Raw genomic sequence first — 17,300 nt, 5'->3', positions numbered from 1 at the left:
TAAATGTTGATTTTTATTGATCATTTTAATGTACATTTTATATTCTTTATAAATTTCTTCTGCAGTGTACACATTTTATAAATATAAATAAAAAGTATTTTTGTGTACAACATGGTTTTTATTTTGCTTGGATATTTTTTGTATTGGCTATTCTAACATCTTTCATAAAGTAACATGAATTCACTAGTTTTCTGCTGATGTATTTTAAATACATTTTCCAAACTGATTTCACTCCGCAGTCGCATCTGGTCTCAGTGCTATTTCCTAGCAGGCAAATGAAGGACCATACTTTCATTTGGTGCTCACCAAGAAAAGGAGTGAGAATTGTGTTTTGTCAGTGGTCACATAGCCAGAATGGCTTCTCTAGGGCAGAAAAGGGCCTTTAGGAAAGGCAGCAAAGCTGCAGAAAATCTCTGCTTAAATTATTGGGGGAGGCAGTTTGTTGGGATAGATAGTTCTGGGCCAGATATATCAATGGTCTGGTAACTTCAAACTAATCCATGTTGTGTAACTAATCCATGTTATGCAATTGTTAATGATGCTTCCCTGTAGTTTCTCTCTGGGAAGCAGTATGCCCCTGAATGCCATTTTCTGGGAATCACAAGTGTGAAGATTACTGACTGGGAGGTCAGTTGCACAACTGCTGATCTTGGGGACCAGGTTGCTTGAAGCACTTCCTGTTCCTGTCCCCTCCTGCCTCTTCCTTGGGATCTAGCCAGTAAAAGTGATTAGACTGGTGAGCTGGTGTTATTGTTGTTGTTCCCAATGTAAATAACAGGTGCATGTCAGGACCCCACTAGGGATCAGCTGCCCTGCACCTTCAATTTAGTGTTGCAAAGCTCATCGTGCAATTGTTTGTTGGATGATTGGTATCTCCTCTAGTTTGGCCCTCAGACTGGCAGTGGCTGTCCAAGGTTCTGTTCTCCAGCCTTCTTGCCTGAGAGCCTTTTGACTGGAAAGTTCTTCTGCCTCCACCTCATGCGCTCTGCCCAATGAGTAGGAGTCCCTCTCACAGGTTCCAGACTTTAATAACCTTGATTTTGAAAGTAGTTGTGTCAGAAACTCATTTCACAGAAAGCAAACTGGTGAGGTTTGGCCCAGAACTTGAATACAAGGCAGAGGTGGAGTCTGAGCCCAAGCACACAAGAGCACTTCTTTGAACCCAGTTTTTTTCCTGTGATAGCACATCTATTTCACTGAAGGCAAACTCTATTTTTCTCCCCCTTCTGCCAGCCGACTTGCCCCCCCAATCTCTCTTTCTCTCTCCCTCCCCAATTCACCAGACATTCGCAACCTGGTAGCAGCACCAATAGTGCTGCTTAGTGGACCTACAAACAGCAAGAAAGGGTATTGCTGATCACCCCAGAGGTTCCTGGGTCATCCTGTGTTATCTCCCATTTCCCAACACAACGAGAGGCAGCAACATGTGTGGTTGGTGAATTTTGGTAGGTCTGGCTGATTGGGAAGTTTCTGTTCTGGGCTGGATTACGTAAAAATGTATTATAGCCCGGAATGGGTATCGGAACGTGGTTTGCATGGACGTTTTGTGTCTTATTGCATGCATCCCATGTAGTCATGTGGGACTGGTGAATTTGGTGGGTCTGGCTCGCTGGGAAGTCGCCGTTCGGGGCTGTTCATTCCGTTCCGGAGGGCATTTTGGTTGTTAAAGGGTTGATAAAAATGCTATCGGAATGGTTTTTGTTCCTAAATGTTGTTCTCATGTGTTTCTAACACATCCTAGTGTTTTTGGCATCAATTTCTTTTCTAAAGAGCCCATTCCGGCGTGTTCCGTTCCAGCTTTTACACCGTCCCTGCTGAACACTTTACTTTTTACACACAAATGTGTATATTGTATATATCACACAGCACACACACCTATCTTGCCGCTGCTTCTGCGGGAGGCAAGAGAGGAAGAAGAGGTGCAAATTTGGGACAGAAGGGAGGGAGGAAAATGTTGGCAGTGGGGGGCAGAAGCAGCGTTTGCCACTTAGTCCTCCGATGGGTTAAGGCAAGGAGTTCTGGTTCCTGGAGAGGCAGGAAGTCTTAGTCACATGGAGGGGGGAGAGCATATTGAAGGGGAAGTAGGAGGGCTGTCTTCATTGGTATTCCGGGTGAAGAAAGTATTAGGCCCAGAGAGGAGGAAGCGGGAGCGTGTAGAGGGCAAAGAGGTGCAAGGGGGGGGGGATTTGGTATTTTTGTTGGGGGGTGAGGGAAAAGGAGGGAAGAGCCCCACTCCCCCCTTTCCTCAGAGGGACCCCTGCTGCATGCAATCCATTTGCAGAGGGGGGTCCGAAGTGCCGCGGGGTTGGCCTTTCGAGGCCCTCTTGGAAGCCATCGCCCAGGGAAAGGGATGCAGCTGTTGGGGGTTGATGTCCTGTGTTGGTTTTGAGGGCCACCGCTGGGGGAGGGGAGCTGCCTTTGCAATTCGTGGGCCTGACAGGGGACTGGTGGGGGGAGGGGAGAGAGAAGGAAGGCTTGCTTTTGGGGAGGGGGAGGGGGTTGATGGAAGTGGCCCCTCTTCCCTCTGGGCATCCCTAGAAAGTGCCCCAGAGCTGGAGGAAGAGCCCCTTTTGGATTTCCTAAAGTGGAAGAGGGGCTGGTCTGTTTCCTTCCTGCCAGGCAAGAAAAATGGAGGGATGGAGAGAGGAATCTGAAACTGATCAGGCTCTGAATAGGTTTCTGGAAGCTTTCAAGGCAGAGGATGGAGGAAATGGGTGAATAAATGCCCCCTCCTCAGCTGGGCTCCAGGGGAAGGGCTTCTCCAGACATCCCCTTGGGAGTGTATTGGAGGGGAAGACTCTAGAGGAGTGGACCTCAGCTTCTCTTGCAGGATTGGTCCATCTGTGGCAGTGCTGGGGGCAGAGTTTGGAAAAGTTACTGTTTTAAACTACAACTCCCATCAGCCCCAGCCAGCATGGCCACTGGATTGGGCTGATGGGAGTTGTAGTTTAAAAAAAGTAACTTTTCCAAGCTCTGACTGGGGGTCTGTGTCTCCTGGCGTGGCCAGCCTCCCCCCTGTCCAAAGCACAATATCTTGGCAGTGGTCGCAACAGCCCTGTAATGTGGTGTAGGTTGAGAGCCTGCGGCTAATGTAGTGGTCCAGGATGAGAGCCTGCGGCTAATGTAGTGGTTAGGGAATATTCTTCAACCCAATGGCCACATTTACACACAAGCAGCCTTCCAAGGGCCAATTTCCAGTCAAGGGCCAGAGAGGGTGGAGGTATGGATGTGTCACTGACATGTGTATAGTAGAGTCTCTTGTAGCCAGGAACAAGTCAGACATTTCTTCAGTGCAATTAATTAATTATTAGATTTATATCCTGCCCTTCCTCCCAGTAGGTGCCTAGGGCAGCAATGCAGAGCACTCTAAGGAGCGGGGTCAGAGCACGTGGGGGGGGAGGAGAAAAAAAAACTGCTTTCCCTCCAAATTTTTCCACTTTTGTTATGGGCCTTCACATCTCTACAGTAGTGTAGTGGCAAATTCAGAAGTGCAGGGTCCCTTCATGATTGCCATGCCCCCTCCCATCCTGTTCCTGCTGGGTTGAGAATTAGATGCATGTTAATGCCTTCTCCCACAGCTAGGAGCCAAAAAGCATGGAAGGGCAAAGTGTTGCCTCCTGAGAAGAGTCTCAGTGGCTGACTTCACCTCCTTTCACTCTGATTCACTCTAATTATCAGGAAAGAACAAGGAAGCATGTTAGAAGACTCTTCTCAGTGGCTAATACACTCTCCTTTCTTGCTGATTGGCTCACAGGTTGCTGCAGACATGGGGACTCTGCTGAGAGCCTGCTCCTAAAAAAGTAAGGGGTCTAAGATCTCCCCCCCCCCAGATCTATGCAGGTCTCTGGGTGACCCTGGGGCAGTGACCACTTTTGTTCAGCCCAGCCCACCTCACTGGATTGTTGTGAGGATAAACAGTGCAGAATGTTTATGTGCCACTCCAGATTTCGGACATCCACTCTGTGTGGGACCTTCAACGTCTGTGCAGTTGTGTGTGTCTGTTGTATTATTGGAATCATAGTTTAATGCTATGTCCACAGGGACCCAGATTCAAATCCCTGCTCAGGAGTGAAATTCAGGTGGTGTCCTGGGCCCAGTGACAGTGTCGTTGTGAAGACAAAAGGAGGGGGACAAATCATGGTGAGCTCATTAGAGGAAGGCCTGCATAGAAATATAAAAATATAATAAAATGTATCGGTAATAATAATAATAATTAAATCAACTTATTGCCTCAGTTGTTCAACCCAATACAGTAGATGAGTTTGCTGTTAAGCTTTCCACCTCGTGCATCACCTGCTCAACTTGGAGCAGCGTTCTGTAACCTGGTGCCCTCCAGGTATTATTAGACTGCATCTCCCATCAGCCCCAGACAACATGGCCAAATGCCAGGGGAGATGGGGGTTGTAGTCCAGAAATGTGTAAAGGTTAACTTGGATTATACGAGTGGATGGTACTAACAAGGCATCCTGCTGATTTTGACATGGATGTATTGCAAGTAGTTCTTCATATGCTTTTCATTGCCCAGTGAGCTGAGCCAGACTGAATGTATCTCACTGTTCCTCTCTGCATATTTCTGATGGAAAGACTGGAGGTGTTTTGCATCCCCAGGAATCTCCAAGATGGAGCCATTTGACCAAATTCACCCCCACAATTTCTTTACAATGTGTGCAAAACCTATTTTTATGCCAACTGTCAGGGGCATGACATGGAATTAATACCTGTGCAGACTAGGTTTTTCATAAGAACATAAGAAGAGCCTGCTGGATCAGGCCAGTGGCCCATCTAGTCCAGCATCCTGTTCTCACAGTGGCCAACCAGGTGCCTGGGGGAAGCCCGCAAGCAGGACCCGAGTGCAAAAACACTCTCCCCTCCTGAGGCTTCCGGCAACTGGTTTTCAGGAGCATGCTGCCTCTGACTAGGGTGGCAGAGCACAGCCATCATGGCTAGTAGCCATTGATAGCCCTGTCCTCCATGAATTTGTCCAATCTTCTTTTAAAGCCATCCAAGCTGGTGGTCATTACTGCGTCTTGTGGGAGCAAATTCCATAGTTTAACTATGCGCGGGGTAAAGAAGTACTTCCTTTTGTCTGTCCTGAATCTTCCAACATTCAGCTTCTTTGAATGTCCACAAGTTCTAGTATTATGAGAGAGGGAGAAGAACTTTTCTCTATCCACTTTCTCAATGCCATGCATCATTTTATACACTTCTATCACGTCTCCTCTGACCCGCCTTTTCTCTACACTACAAAGCCCCAAATGCTGCAACCTTGCCTCGTAAGGGAGTCGCTCCATTCCGTTGATCATTCTGGTTGCCGAGGTCTCTCTCCTGGTCAGTCACCGCCAGTTCAGACCCCATGAGCGTATATGTGAAATTCAGATTTTTTGCTCCAATATGCATAATTTTACACTTGTTTATATTGAATTGCATTTGCCATTTTTCCGCCCATTCACTCAGTTTGGAGAGGTCTATTTGGAGTTCTTCGCAATCCCTCTTTGTTTTAAGAACCCTGAACTATTTAGTGTCGTCAGCAAACTTGGCCACTTGACTGCTCACTCCAAATTCTAGGTCATTAATGAACAAATTGAAAAGTACAGGTCCCAATACCGATCCTTGAGGGACTCCACTTTCTACAGCCCTCCTGTGCTGTAATATCTCTTTAAGGTCTTGGAATTGTCAGTTGAGTTCTGTTGGTGTTTCAGCTGAGATGGGTTAAGCACAGCATAAGCAGATGTAAAGACTGTGCCCTGTGGAATGGTGATTAAAGTATACTATTCTTATGTTAAAGAATCAAGATGTGTTTATTGTGAAAAAAAACACATTATATGGTGTCAGAAGTCCAAAATGGACTCATTCCGGCCTCCACCTCCTCTGGTATTGCAAGGTAATCTGGCTGAGACATGGAAGTGATGGGAGCAAGCTTTTATTTTATATCTTTCTGCAGCTGGAGTTGATAATGTTGCTAAGAATCGACAAATTGCTATTTTGTTACATTGTGTTGGAGAGGAAGCGTTGGCAGTTTACAATACTTTTGATTTGCCTGAAGGGGGTCCACAAGATAAAGAGGAAGTTCTTGAACAATTTAGGATATATTGTACTCCTCGTAAGAATGTGATATTTGAACACCTTGCCTCTGGTATCCATAACTCTGCTGAATCCATAACTTGACAAAGAATCTGATCATGCTGCTCTGAGGTTGCTGCTGCAATAATCATATCATCAGCTATCATATAAACCCCTCTTATATGACCAAAAACTTCCTCATTTTTCTGTTGAAACACTTCACTAGAAGACTTAAGCCCAAATGGCAAACGATTAAAACAATATCGTACCCATGGTGTATTAAATGTACATAACCGTGAAGAATGTGCATCTAGCTTGACTTGCCAATAACCATCCTTTTCATCTAAAATAGTAAAAAACTTCATTCCTGCTAGACGGCTCAAAACATCCTCTGTTGTAGGAATTGTATAATGTTGTCGACAAACTGCTTTATTCAAATCCCGAGGATCAAGACATATCCGTAACTTTCCATTCTTCTTCTCTATAATAACAAGACTACTGACCCACTCCGTAGGACCTATAACCCTGACTATCACTCCAGCATTTCTCATTTGTCCCAAAGTCTCTTTCAGTTTATTCAATATGGCAAAAGGAATTTTTCTACATCCATGAATAACAGGAGCCACAGTAGGATCAAGATGTATATGGTGGACACCTTCAAATTCACCAAGCCCATCAAACACATCAGAATATTTCTTAAGTAGCTGTTCTTGCGTTAATGATTGAACTGTAGTCACATTATCAGTTTGACGAACTAAATCCAGAGTCTCACAAGCTGCTCATCCAAGCAATGGAAGAGAGGATCCATCTGTTACGTAAAACATCAGCCTTGCTGCCGCTCTGGAAGTACGTCAATCAAGAACAATAGCTCCCACAGGCTTTATACGAGTTCCACCATAAGACACAAGACAAACATCAGTTTTAAACAACACCTTCTTGTCTGGTAACTCATGAAATATTTGTAGAGGCAAAACATTTGCCTCTGCTCCAAATGAAGAAAAAAAAAAAGAACACAAACTCTGGCAAAAGAAATGCAAGAAGACAATAAGGGATGCTAAAAAAATTTGAGGAGCACATTGCTAAGAACATAAAAACCAACAACAAAAAATTCTATAAATACATTCAAAGCAGGAGACCATCTAGGGAGACAATTGGACCCTTGGATGATAAGGGAGTCAAAGGTGTACTAAAGAACGATAAGGAGATTGCAGAGAAGCTAAATGAATTCTTTGCATCTGTCTTCACAGTGGAAGATATAGGGCAGATCCCTGAACCTGAACTAACATTTGCAGGAAGGGATTCTGAGGAACTAAGACAAATAGTGGTAACGAGAGAGGAAGTTCTAAGCTTAATGGACAATATAAAAACTGACAAATCACCGGGCCCGGATGGCATCCACCCGAGAGTTCTCAAAGAACTCAAAGGTGAAATTGCGACTTCCGGGAAGGGTGACTTAGCCTGTGCCTGCTTTTGAGACGGGCTCCTGCCTCAAAAGAAGCTTATTCAGATATATCAGTCAGTTTTTTCTTTTTTTTTTGACTGATTAAACTTCTCCCGGGTAGGGAGAAACGAAGAGATTAACCTCAAAGCCTATTTTTGTTGGGACGACCAGATCTCATTAATTTATGGGACGAGGTCCAGCCGACGAAGGTGGGACGGATTTTCAACAGCAAGCTCTATCTGTTAAAGCGAACGTTCATCTTATCTTCTAAGAGAGAACGCACTAACAGGCAAGCACCCTTCTTTCTATATTTTTCTTTTACTTGACTTAAATTGTTGCTGTTTAAAAGAGATTTGCCAGATTGATCGGTTTTTGACATCTCACTGGGGAGCCATAACTTCTCTCTGCTACGCACTAATTAATAGCTTATCTCTGTTTTTGTTGCAAAAAGCTGTCCTGGATTTGCATTCTAAAGATACACACAGAAGAGGGATTTCTATTCCAGATTTTTATTTTGAAAAATATTATACTGTTTTGAGACTACTCTCTTTTTGGTCTATTTTATTTTGACGAATCTGTTTCTTGACGATTGCCATTAATTGCTTCGATCCTGGGAACTGCATTTTGTTTACTTAACTATTGGAGAGATAAGGCTGTCTGCTCTGTTTATACTGTGATGTCACCAAGTTTGGAGTATTAACCCAATTGTTGCTGAAATAAGAAGTGGTTTTCTTATATTTTTCTTTTAAAATGGCAATTAAGAAAGTGGCTGAGAATCTGGAAATAACTATGTTTCAGAGAATAATGAATGAGATTGAGATAACGAAAATTGAATTGAGTAAAATGAAGCAGGAGATTAAAGATATAAGGGTCCCTGTGAGAGAGGTGACCCTGGAAGGGGTCCCTGTGAGAGAGGAGACCCCGGAGATTGGAATAGGGGTCCCTGTGAGAGAGGAGACCCTGGAGACTGGAATAGGGGTCCCTGTGAGAGAGGAGATCCCGGAGATTGGAACAAACGTGGAACAGGAACAAGATTTGGAGTCTATGGACTTTAGAAATAAAATCTATTGTTTGGAACTCAATGTTATCTCTGAAGAAATTAATGAAGATTCTAGAGATAAAGTTATCAATGGCATGGATTATCTTCTGGACTGGAATGATGTGATGGAGCCCAATATAGAGAAAATCTATGGAATTAACTGCAGCCATGTGACAATGGAAAAACTTTTAAGAGATGACCCAGTGTATTTTGAAAAAAAGAACAGAGATATGATTTTACAGCAGTATTTCAGCAACTTATTCAGAATGGATGGCAAGAAAATATTTGGGATAGAGGTAATTCCCATCAGACTCTTATTATATGACTATGGCTTTGACAGCAAGATTATTATGGAATACTGATAATGGAAGATTGGATATTGAAATTACTGGACTTAACAAGACTACTGAAGATGGAAGATGGAAAATGGAACTAATAGAGATAATAGAACAATGGCTACTGAAATTACTGAACCTAACAGATTCTGATGTGATGGATTAATTGAAATGTTTATTTTGACTATGGTTATGACAATAAGATTATCATAATTAGTAATGAGATGGATTAATCGATATGCTTATCTGGAAAAAAAAATTGATAGATATATTTCTTAAAGAATTGAAACCTCTCTTTGACTTTTTGTGGAAAGAATAAAGTAATGTTTATGAGATTTGATGATTAAGTAAGATAACTACTGGAGGAAAGTGATTTTATAATATGACTTAAGAGACAGGATTGCTATATATTATAGACTTATAACTGATTTGATCTTTGACAAATGGGAAGTCAATATTTTACTCTTTATTTTTTATTTTTGTTTTTTTTTTTTTTTTCTTTTCTTTTTTTCTTTTTGTTTAACTATTTTTGATTTTGTTTTTTGTCTTTGAATGTTTTATGATTTTGTCTTGTATGTTTTATGAAAATCTGAATAAAAATTATTGGAAAAAAAAAAAAAAAAAAAAAAAAGGTGAAATTGCCGATCTGCTAACTAAAATATGTAACTTGTCCCTCGGGTCCTCCTCCGTGCCTGAGGACTGGAAAGTGGCCAATGTAACGCCAATCTTCAAAAAGGGAACCAGAGGGGATCCCGGAAATTACAGGCCAGTTAGCTTAACTTCTGTCCCTGGAAAACTGGTAGAAAGTATTATTAAAGCTAGATTAACTAAGCACATAGAAGAACAAGCCTTACTGAAGCACAGCCAACATGGCTTCTGCAAGGGAAAGTCCTGTCTCAGTAACCTATTAGAATTCTTTGAGAGTGTCAACAAGCATATAGATAGAGGTGATCCAGTGGACATAGTGTACTTAGACTTTCAAAAAGCGTTTGACAAGGTATATTTGGGGCTTTTTAGTTTAGAGTAAAGGCGGGTCAGAGGAGACATGATAGAAGTGTATAAAATTATGCATGGCATTGAGAAAGTGGATAAAGAAAAGTTCTTCTCCCTCTCTCATAATACTAGAACTCGTGGACATTCCAAGAAGCTGAAGGTTGGAAGATTCAGGACAGACAAAAGGAAATACTTCTTTACTCAGCGCATAGTTAAACTATGGAATTTGCTCCCACAAGATGCAGTAATGGCCACCAGCTTGGACGGCTTTAAAAGAAGATTAGACAAATTCATGGAGGACAGGGCTATCAATGGCTACTAGCCATGATGGCTGTGCTCTGCCACCCTAGTCAGAGGCAGCATGCTTCTGAAAACCAGTTGCCGGAAGCCTCAGGAGGGGAGAGTGTTCTTGCACTCGGGTCCTGCTTGCGGGCTTCCCCCAGGCACCTGGTAGGCCACTGTGAGAACAGGATGCTGGACTAGATGGGCCACTGGCCTGATCCAGCAGGCTCTTCCTATGTTCTTATGTTCTTATGTTCCTGTATCCAACTTAAACCTTACTGAGAGTCCTTGCAGAACTATATCAACATACCATCCACTCACCAAATCTTCACCAGCTTCATGAGTTAATTCTCCTATAAACAAACTGTTTAAATCTAGCTCATGCATCGAATAATTCTGTTGCCCCTTTTTGGCACTGAGTAAATTTACTTTGCATACTCTAGCAAAATGATTTTTCATATGACATTTATAACAGGTTTTTCCAAACGCTGGACAATTTCGAGGTGGATGCACAGTACCACAACAGGAGCATCTACTATATTTAATCTGCTCATATTTATCTTTAGATTGAAACTTATCAGATCCAAAAGCCTGTACTGGACTTTGTCCATTGGTCTTATCAATCACAGATACTGTATGTAACTCTTGGCCATCTCTTGAGGGAGTTGACATAGCTTGTAGTTGAACTCTTGTTATTTCCTCTAAACGACATATTTCAATCGCCTTCTCCAAAGTAAGTTCAGGTTCCGCAATCAATCTTTTCTTCAATTTTTCATCTTTAACGCTGAACGCAATCTTATCTCGTATCATATCATTTTTTTTTTTCAATAATTTTTATTCAGATTTTCATAAAACATACAAGACAAAATCATAAAACATTCAAAGACAAAAAACAAAATCAAAAATAGTTAAACAAAAAGAAAAAAAGAAAAAAAAAAAACAAAAATAAAAAATAAAGAGTAAAATATTGACTTCCCATTTGTCAAAGATCAAATCAGTTATAAGTCTATAATATATAACAATCCTGTCTCTTAAGTCATATTATAAAATCACTTTCCTCCAGTAGTTATCTTACTTAATCATCAAATCTCATAAACATTACTTTATTCTTTCCACAAAAAGTCAAAGAGAGGTTTCAATTCTTTAAGAAATATATCTATCAATTTTTTTTTCCAGATAAGCATATCGATTAATCCATCTCATTACTAATTATAATAATCTTATTGTCATAACCATAGTCAAAATAAACATTTCAATTAATCCATCACATCAGAATCTGTTAGGTTCAATAATTTCAGTAGCCATTGTTCTATTATCTCTATTAGTTCCATTTTCCATCTTCCATCTTCAGTAGTCTTGTTAAGTCCAGTAATTTCAATATCCAATCTTCCATTATCAGTATTCCATAATAATCTTGCTGTCAAAGCCATAGTCATATAGTAAGAGTCTGATGGGAATTACCTCTATCCCAAATATTTTCTTGCCATCCATTCTGAATAGGTTGCTGAAATACTGCTGTAAAATCATATCTCTGTTCTTTTTTTCAAAATACACTGGGTCATCTCTTAAAAGTTTTTCCATTGTCACATGGCTGCAGTTAATTCCATAGATTTTCTCTATATTGGGCTCCATCACATCATTCCAGTCCAGAAGATTATCCATGCCATTGATAACTTTATCTCTAGAATCTTCATTCATTTCTTCAGAGATAACATTGAGTTCCAAACAATAGATTTTATTTCTAAAGTCCATAGACTCCAAATCTTGTTCCTGTTCCACGTTGGTTCCAATCTCCGGGATCTCCTCTCTCACAGGGACCCCTATTCCAGTCTCCAGGGTCTCCTCTCTCACAGGGACCCCTGTTCCAATCTCCGGGGTCTCCTCTCTCACAGGGACCCCTTCCAGGGTCACCTCTCTCACAGGGACCCTTATATCTTTAATCTCCTGCTTCATTTTACTCAATTCAATTTTCGTTATCTCAATCTCATCCATTATTTTCTGAAACATAGTTATTTCCAGATTTTCAGCCACTTTCTTAATTGCCATTTTAAAAGAAAAATATAGGAAAACCACTTCTTATTTCAGCAACAATTGGGTTAATACTCCAAACTTGGTGACATCACAGTATAAACAGAGCAGACAGCCTTATCTCTCCAATAGTTAAGTAAACAAAATGCAGTTCCCAGGATCGAAACAATTAATGGCAATCGTCAAGAAACAGATTCGTCAAAATAAAATAGACCAAAAAGAGAGTAGTCTCAAAACAGTATAATATTTTTCAAAATAAAAATCTGGAATAGAAATCCCTCTTCTGTGTATATCTTTAGAATGCAAATCCAGGACAGCTTTTTGCAACAAAAACAGAGATAAGCTATTAATTAGTGCGTAGCAGAGAGAAGTTATGGCTCCCCAGTGAGATGTCAAAAACTGATCAATCTGGCAAATCTCTTTTAAACAGCAACAATTTAAGTCAAGTAAAAGAAAAATATAGAAAGAAGGGTGCTTGCCTGTTAGTGCGTTCTCTCTTAGAAGATAAGATGAACGTTCGCTTTAACAGATAGAGCTTGCTGTTGAAAATCCGTCCCACCTTCGTCGGCTGGACCTCGTCCCATAAATTAATGAGATCTGGTCGTCCCAACAAAAATAGGCTTTGAGGTTAATCTCTTCGTTTCTCCCTACCCGGGAGAAGTTTAATCAGTCAAAAAAAAAAGAAAAAACTGACTGATATATCTGAATAAGCTTCTTTTGAGGCAGGAGCCCGTCTCAAAAGCAGGCACAGGCTAAGTCACCCTTCCCGGAAGTGATCTCGTATCATATCATTAACTGTTGCACCAAACTCACACTTACTAGCCTTAAGCTTAAGCTCAGTCACAAACTGTACACTGGTTTCTTGATATCTCTGTGAGTGGTTCCAAAAAGCATAGCGTTCAAATATCACATTCTTACGAGGAGTACAATATATCCTAAATTGTTCAAGAACTTCCTCTATGTCTTGTGGCCCCTCTTCAGGCAAATCAAAAGTATTGTAAACTGCCAACGCTTCCTCTCCAACACAATGTAACCAAATAGCAATTTGTCAATTCTTAGCAACATTATTAACTCCAGCTGCAGAAAGATATAAAATAAAAGCTTGCTCCCATCGCTTCCATGTCTCCGCCAGATTACCTTGCAATACCAGAGGAGGTGGAGGCCGGACTGAGTCCATTTTGGACTTCTGACACCATATAATGTGTTTTTTATTACACAATAAACACATCTTGATTCTCTTTAAGGTCTTGGAATTGTCAGTTGAGTTCAGTTGGTGTTTCGGTTGAGATGGGTTAAGCACAGCATAAGCAGATGTAAAGACTGTGCCCTGTGGAACGGTGATTAAAGTATACTATTCTTATGTTAAAGAATCAAGATGTGTTTATTGTGAAATAAAACACATTATACCTCCATTAGGAGAACTGTCCATTTATTCCTACTCTCTGCTTTCTGCTTCTTAACCAATTCCTTATCCACAAGAGGACCTCTCCTCTTATTCCATGACTGCTAAGCTTCCTCAGAAGCCTTTGGTGAGGTACCTTGTCAAATGCTTTTTGAAAGTCTAAGTACACTATGTCCACTAGATCACCTCTATCTATATGCTTGTTGACACTATAGGTTACTGAGACAGGACTTTCCCTTGCAGAAGCCATGCTGGCTCTGCTTCAGCAAAGCTTGTTCTTCTATGTGCTTAGTTAATCTAGCTTTAATAATACTTTCTACCAGTTTTCCAGGGACAGAAGTTAAGCTAACTGGCCTGTAATTTCCAGGATCCCCCATGGATCCCTTTTTTAATATTGGCGTTACATTTGCCACTTTCCAGTCCTCAGGCATGGAGGAGGACCCGAGGGACAAATTACATATTTTAGTTAGCAGATCAGTAATTTCACATTTGAGTTCTTTGAGAACTCTCGGGTGGATGCCATCCGAGCCCGGTGACTTGTCAGTTTTTATATTGTCCATTAAGCCTAGAGCTTCCTCTCTTGTTACCACTATTTGTCACTATTATATCCATGATGAAAAGGGCCCAATAATAAAAGCCTGAAATGATTCACAATGTGGAGAAGACACTCTGTGGTGAGCAGGAATTAAGGCTTTGCGGATGCGGAAGCAGAGATGAGAGGCGAGGGGTCCAAGATGGGTGAAATTCCTGGGGGTGGCTAAAGACACAACAGGTGCCCAAGCATGGAGAAAAGTCTGGAAGAAACTGGAGAATGTTCTGAGAGAGATTTGGGGCCTTTAAGGCCTTTTGCAGATCAAGCATTGTGGGGGAAAACAACAGAGGAAAGGGACGTGCCATTTATTGATTTGGATTGAGGCTGCTTATAACATTCAAACCTCTGGAACCCAAATTTGCATGAACTATGAAATCCCTCCCATCCTCCGTCTCTCCCCTGCAGGCCCTTGAGAGCTGCTCCCTACGAAACGTGCATCGTGGTGAAAGCTGTGGGAGTCCCAGAGCTGGCCCAGTTTACTCCTCCCTCTCAGGCAGCACCATGGCCTCAGAGGCACCGTCCGGATTGTCTCTTTTGTGGGATAGAGTGGAAAGAGCAGCCGGGCAGCCCAATCAGGTAAGGGAGGATCATTGGGGGAGAGACCGAGGGGACAGCTGGGGTGCATCTCCCTGAGCGTAGCGGGGAGGGCTCTGGGAGAATACTACCTCTGAGGCTGCATAAGGAGAGCCTGCCGGATCAGGCCAATAGCCCGTCTGTTCCAGCAGCCGGTTCTTGCAGTGGCCGACCAGATGCCTGTGGGAAGCCTGCAAGCAGGACCTGAACACATGAGCACTCGCCCCACTTGTGATTCGGTGACACGTGTCTGGCAGAACTCTGGCAAAACTCCTAAAATACACTCTTGGAGAGGTGGGATCTTTTTTGAGAGTCAATCAAGCTCTGCCCTGCAATTGTGTCTGAGCAGTGTAAAATCCAGACTTACTTACCCCCACAGAAGCTAAATAAAAAGTAACTGTACTAAAGAAATGCAAAGAAAAAGAGAGTGGGACAGCTTCAAGAGAGTCACAGGGCTTGGTACCAAAATACCTGATGGAACGCCTCTCCTGACACGAACCCACTCATACACTACGCTTAACATCTAAGGCCCTCTTCCGGGTGCCCACTCCGAGGGAAACTCGGAGTCTGGCAACAAGGGAGAGGGCCTTCTCAGTGGTGGCCCCCAAATTATGGAATGATTTCTGTGATGAGGTGAGCCTGGCGCCAACACTGTTCTCTTTTCGGCGCCAGGTCAAGCCTTTCCTCTTCTCCCAGGCATTTTAGCATGTGCTTTTAAATTGCTTTTTAAAATGTATTTTTAGATTTCTATATTGCTTTTGTGGTAAACCACCCAGAGAGCTTCGGCTATGGGGTTGTATATAAATGCAATAAAATTAATTAATTAATTAATTAATCCCAGCGTGCCCACTGGTCAGACTATTAGTACGATATGAACCAAAGTATAGGTGCCAAGTGTCCTGCTCTGTTGCAATTCCCTGCATACTGCCTCTGGCAGCGGAGGGAATGCATTGCCATTGTGGCTCGTAGCCACTGATGTCCTGATCCTCCATGGATTTGTCCAATCTTCTTTGAAAGCTATTCAAGTTTTTGGCTGAGCAAATGGTACATGTTGGAGAAACTGCCTCTTCTTTTTCCAGGATCTGTTGCCCTTCCAGGGTCTGGTGACCTTTGAGGAGGTGGCCGTGTATTTCACGGAGGAGGAATGGGCCCTGCTGGATCCCGGTCAAAGAGCTCTGCACAGGGAAGTCATGGAGGAGAATTATGAGACGGTGGCCTCTCTCGGTAAGGGCACTTTTCCCCCTTGACTGATGAATGTTGAAAGTATGGATTTAGTACCTGTGCTATTTAACCTTCCACTGCAGGGATGCTGTCGTGGAAATGGGTGCCTGGGCCCTGGATATTTGGGGAGGGACTGCAGCTCAGAAGGGGAACACCTGCTTTGCATGTAGAAGGTCCGATGTTTAGTCCCTGGCAGCTCCAAAGGGGTGAAAGGATCCAGTAGGAGGTGCTGGGAAAGGTCTTTCTCTGCCTGACATCTACAGCTAGTTGCTGTAAGCAGGCGGGACTAGATGGACCAATTCTCTGATCTGGTAGAATGCACCTTCCTCTGTTCTTGGGGCTTTTTGATCATTCAGTGCGAAAAGTGCCCCTCCCTGCCACCTTCTGCTGCCCCATGATGAAAAATCTTACCTTGCAGCAGGAGGAGGAGAGGGCAGGAGCTCCCAAACTTCAGCAGAGTATCTTCTCCTGCATCCTCAACAGATGATTGACACTGTGCCTTGTACTCTAAACTCCCAGTGGGAAGAGATGCTCCCGGGAGCACCTCCTGCCTCCTCCCTCTTTCTTCCTCTGCCCAAAGGTCAGCTTTTGTCTTTGAAGCAGGAAGAAGCGGCAGTTTGGAGAAGAGGAAGCGGAGGTGGAGGCTACAATTTGTAGGGAATGACCTCCAGAAGACAGGACAGAGAGCAAGATTTAGCTTTGCCAGCCCTGGTGGGAAGTCTGGAAGCAGAACTGGAGCACAGAGACTCTTTGACTCAGGCAGGGACACAGCAAAGGCAGCAGGCAAGAGGGTCCCCGAGAAAGGCTCCCTGGCAGCTGGAACAAGGGCCGTTCCCTCAACTAGCAGAGATCCCAGGAATTGAGGAATTGCAGCAGCGCCCTTGAAAAGCGGACCTTTGCTCCAGCAGGAAAGGGTCCAGAGAAGGCAGGAACCTGCGGTGATGAATGAAAAGCAGGGGAGAGTGATGGAGTCAGACCCCAGTTGACATCTGGGGTAAGAGAGATTTCAAGCAGCAAAAGGAACCGCACAAACTGGAACTCAGAGTGGGACCAGGAATTCAGTTTTATCCACTTTTGGGAAAGGTTTCAAAGCAGATTCCCACATTGGTTAGCTGAGGGAGTTGTCTCTCCTGACCAGGTCATGTCCTGTGCATACGACTTGCAATGTCATCTCAGCTGAGAAGACCAATTGTACTCCTTAGGCTACTTTTTCCCATCAGGCCTCTTTGTTTCTGTTGCAAAGTGACCCATATAGAAGCCATTTTTAAAGCTCATATAGGCAATATTGAGATGGAGGGTCTCCCAGGCTCATAAAGTAGTAGCCAGCCAACATC

The 17,300-nt window shown here is 42.9% G+C and overlaps 1 long non-coding RNA gene and 1 pseudogene across 2 annotated transcripts; both read left to right on the top strand.

The window, feature by feature from the left end:
• Positions 1 to 17,300, top strand: part of LOC133379014 (zinc finger protein 91-like) — a 79,103-nt pseudogene that overhangs the window by 34,323 nt on the left and 27,480 nt on the right.
• Positions 2,114 to 14,744, top strand: LOC133381724 (uncharacterized). Of its 2 annotated transcripts, XR_009761712.1 has the most exons (4): positions 2,118 to 2,168; positions 3,755 to 3,800; positions 4,041 to 4,140; positions 14,578 to 14,744. It is a non-coding gene; the product is annotated as an uncharacterized LOC133381724 (long non-coding RNA). The 2 variants fall into 2 exon arrangements; XR_009761711.1 differs by lacking the exon at positions 3,755 to 3,800 and having other exon boundaries at positions 2,114 to 2,168.

The sequence above is a fragment of the Rhineura floridana genome, chromosome 3 (genome assembly GCF_030035675.1).
Source record: "Rhineura floridana isolate rRhiFlo1 chromosome 3, rRhiFlo1.hap2, whole genome shotgun sequence".
Taxonomy (NCBI): Eukaryota; Metazoa; Chordata; class Lepidosauria; order Squamata; family Rhineuridae; genus Rhineura; species Rhineura floridana.
Note: the sequence above shows the minus strand (reverse complement) of the source record. Positions and strands in the feature narration are given on the sequence as shown.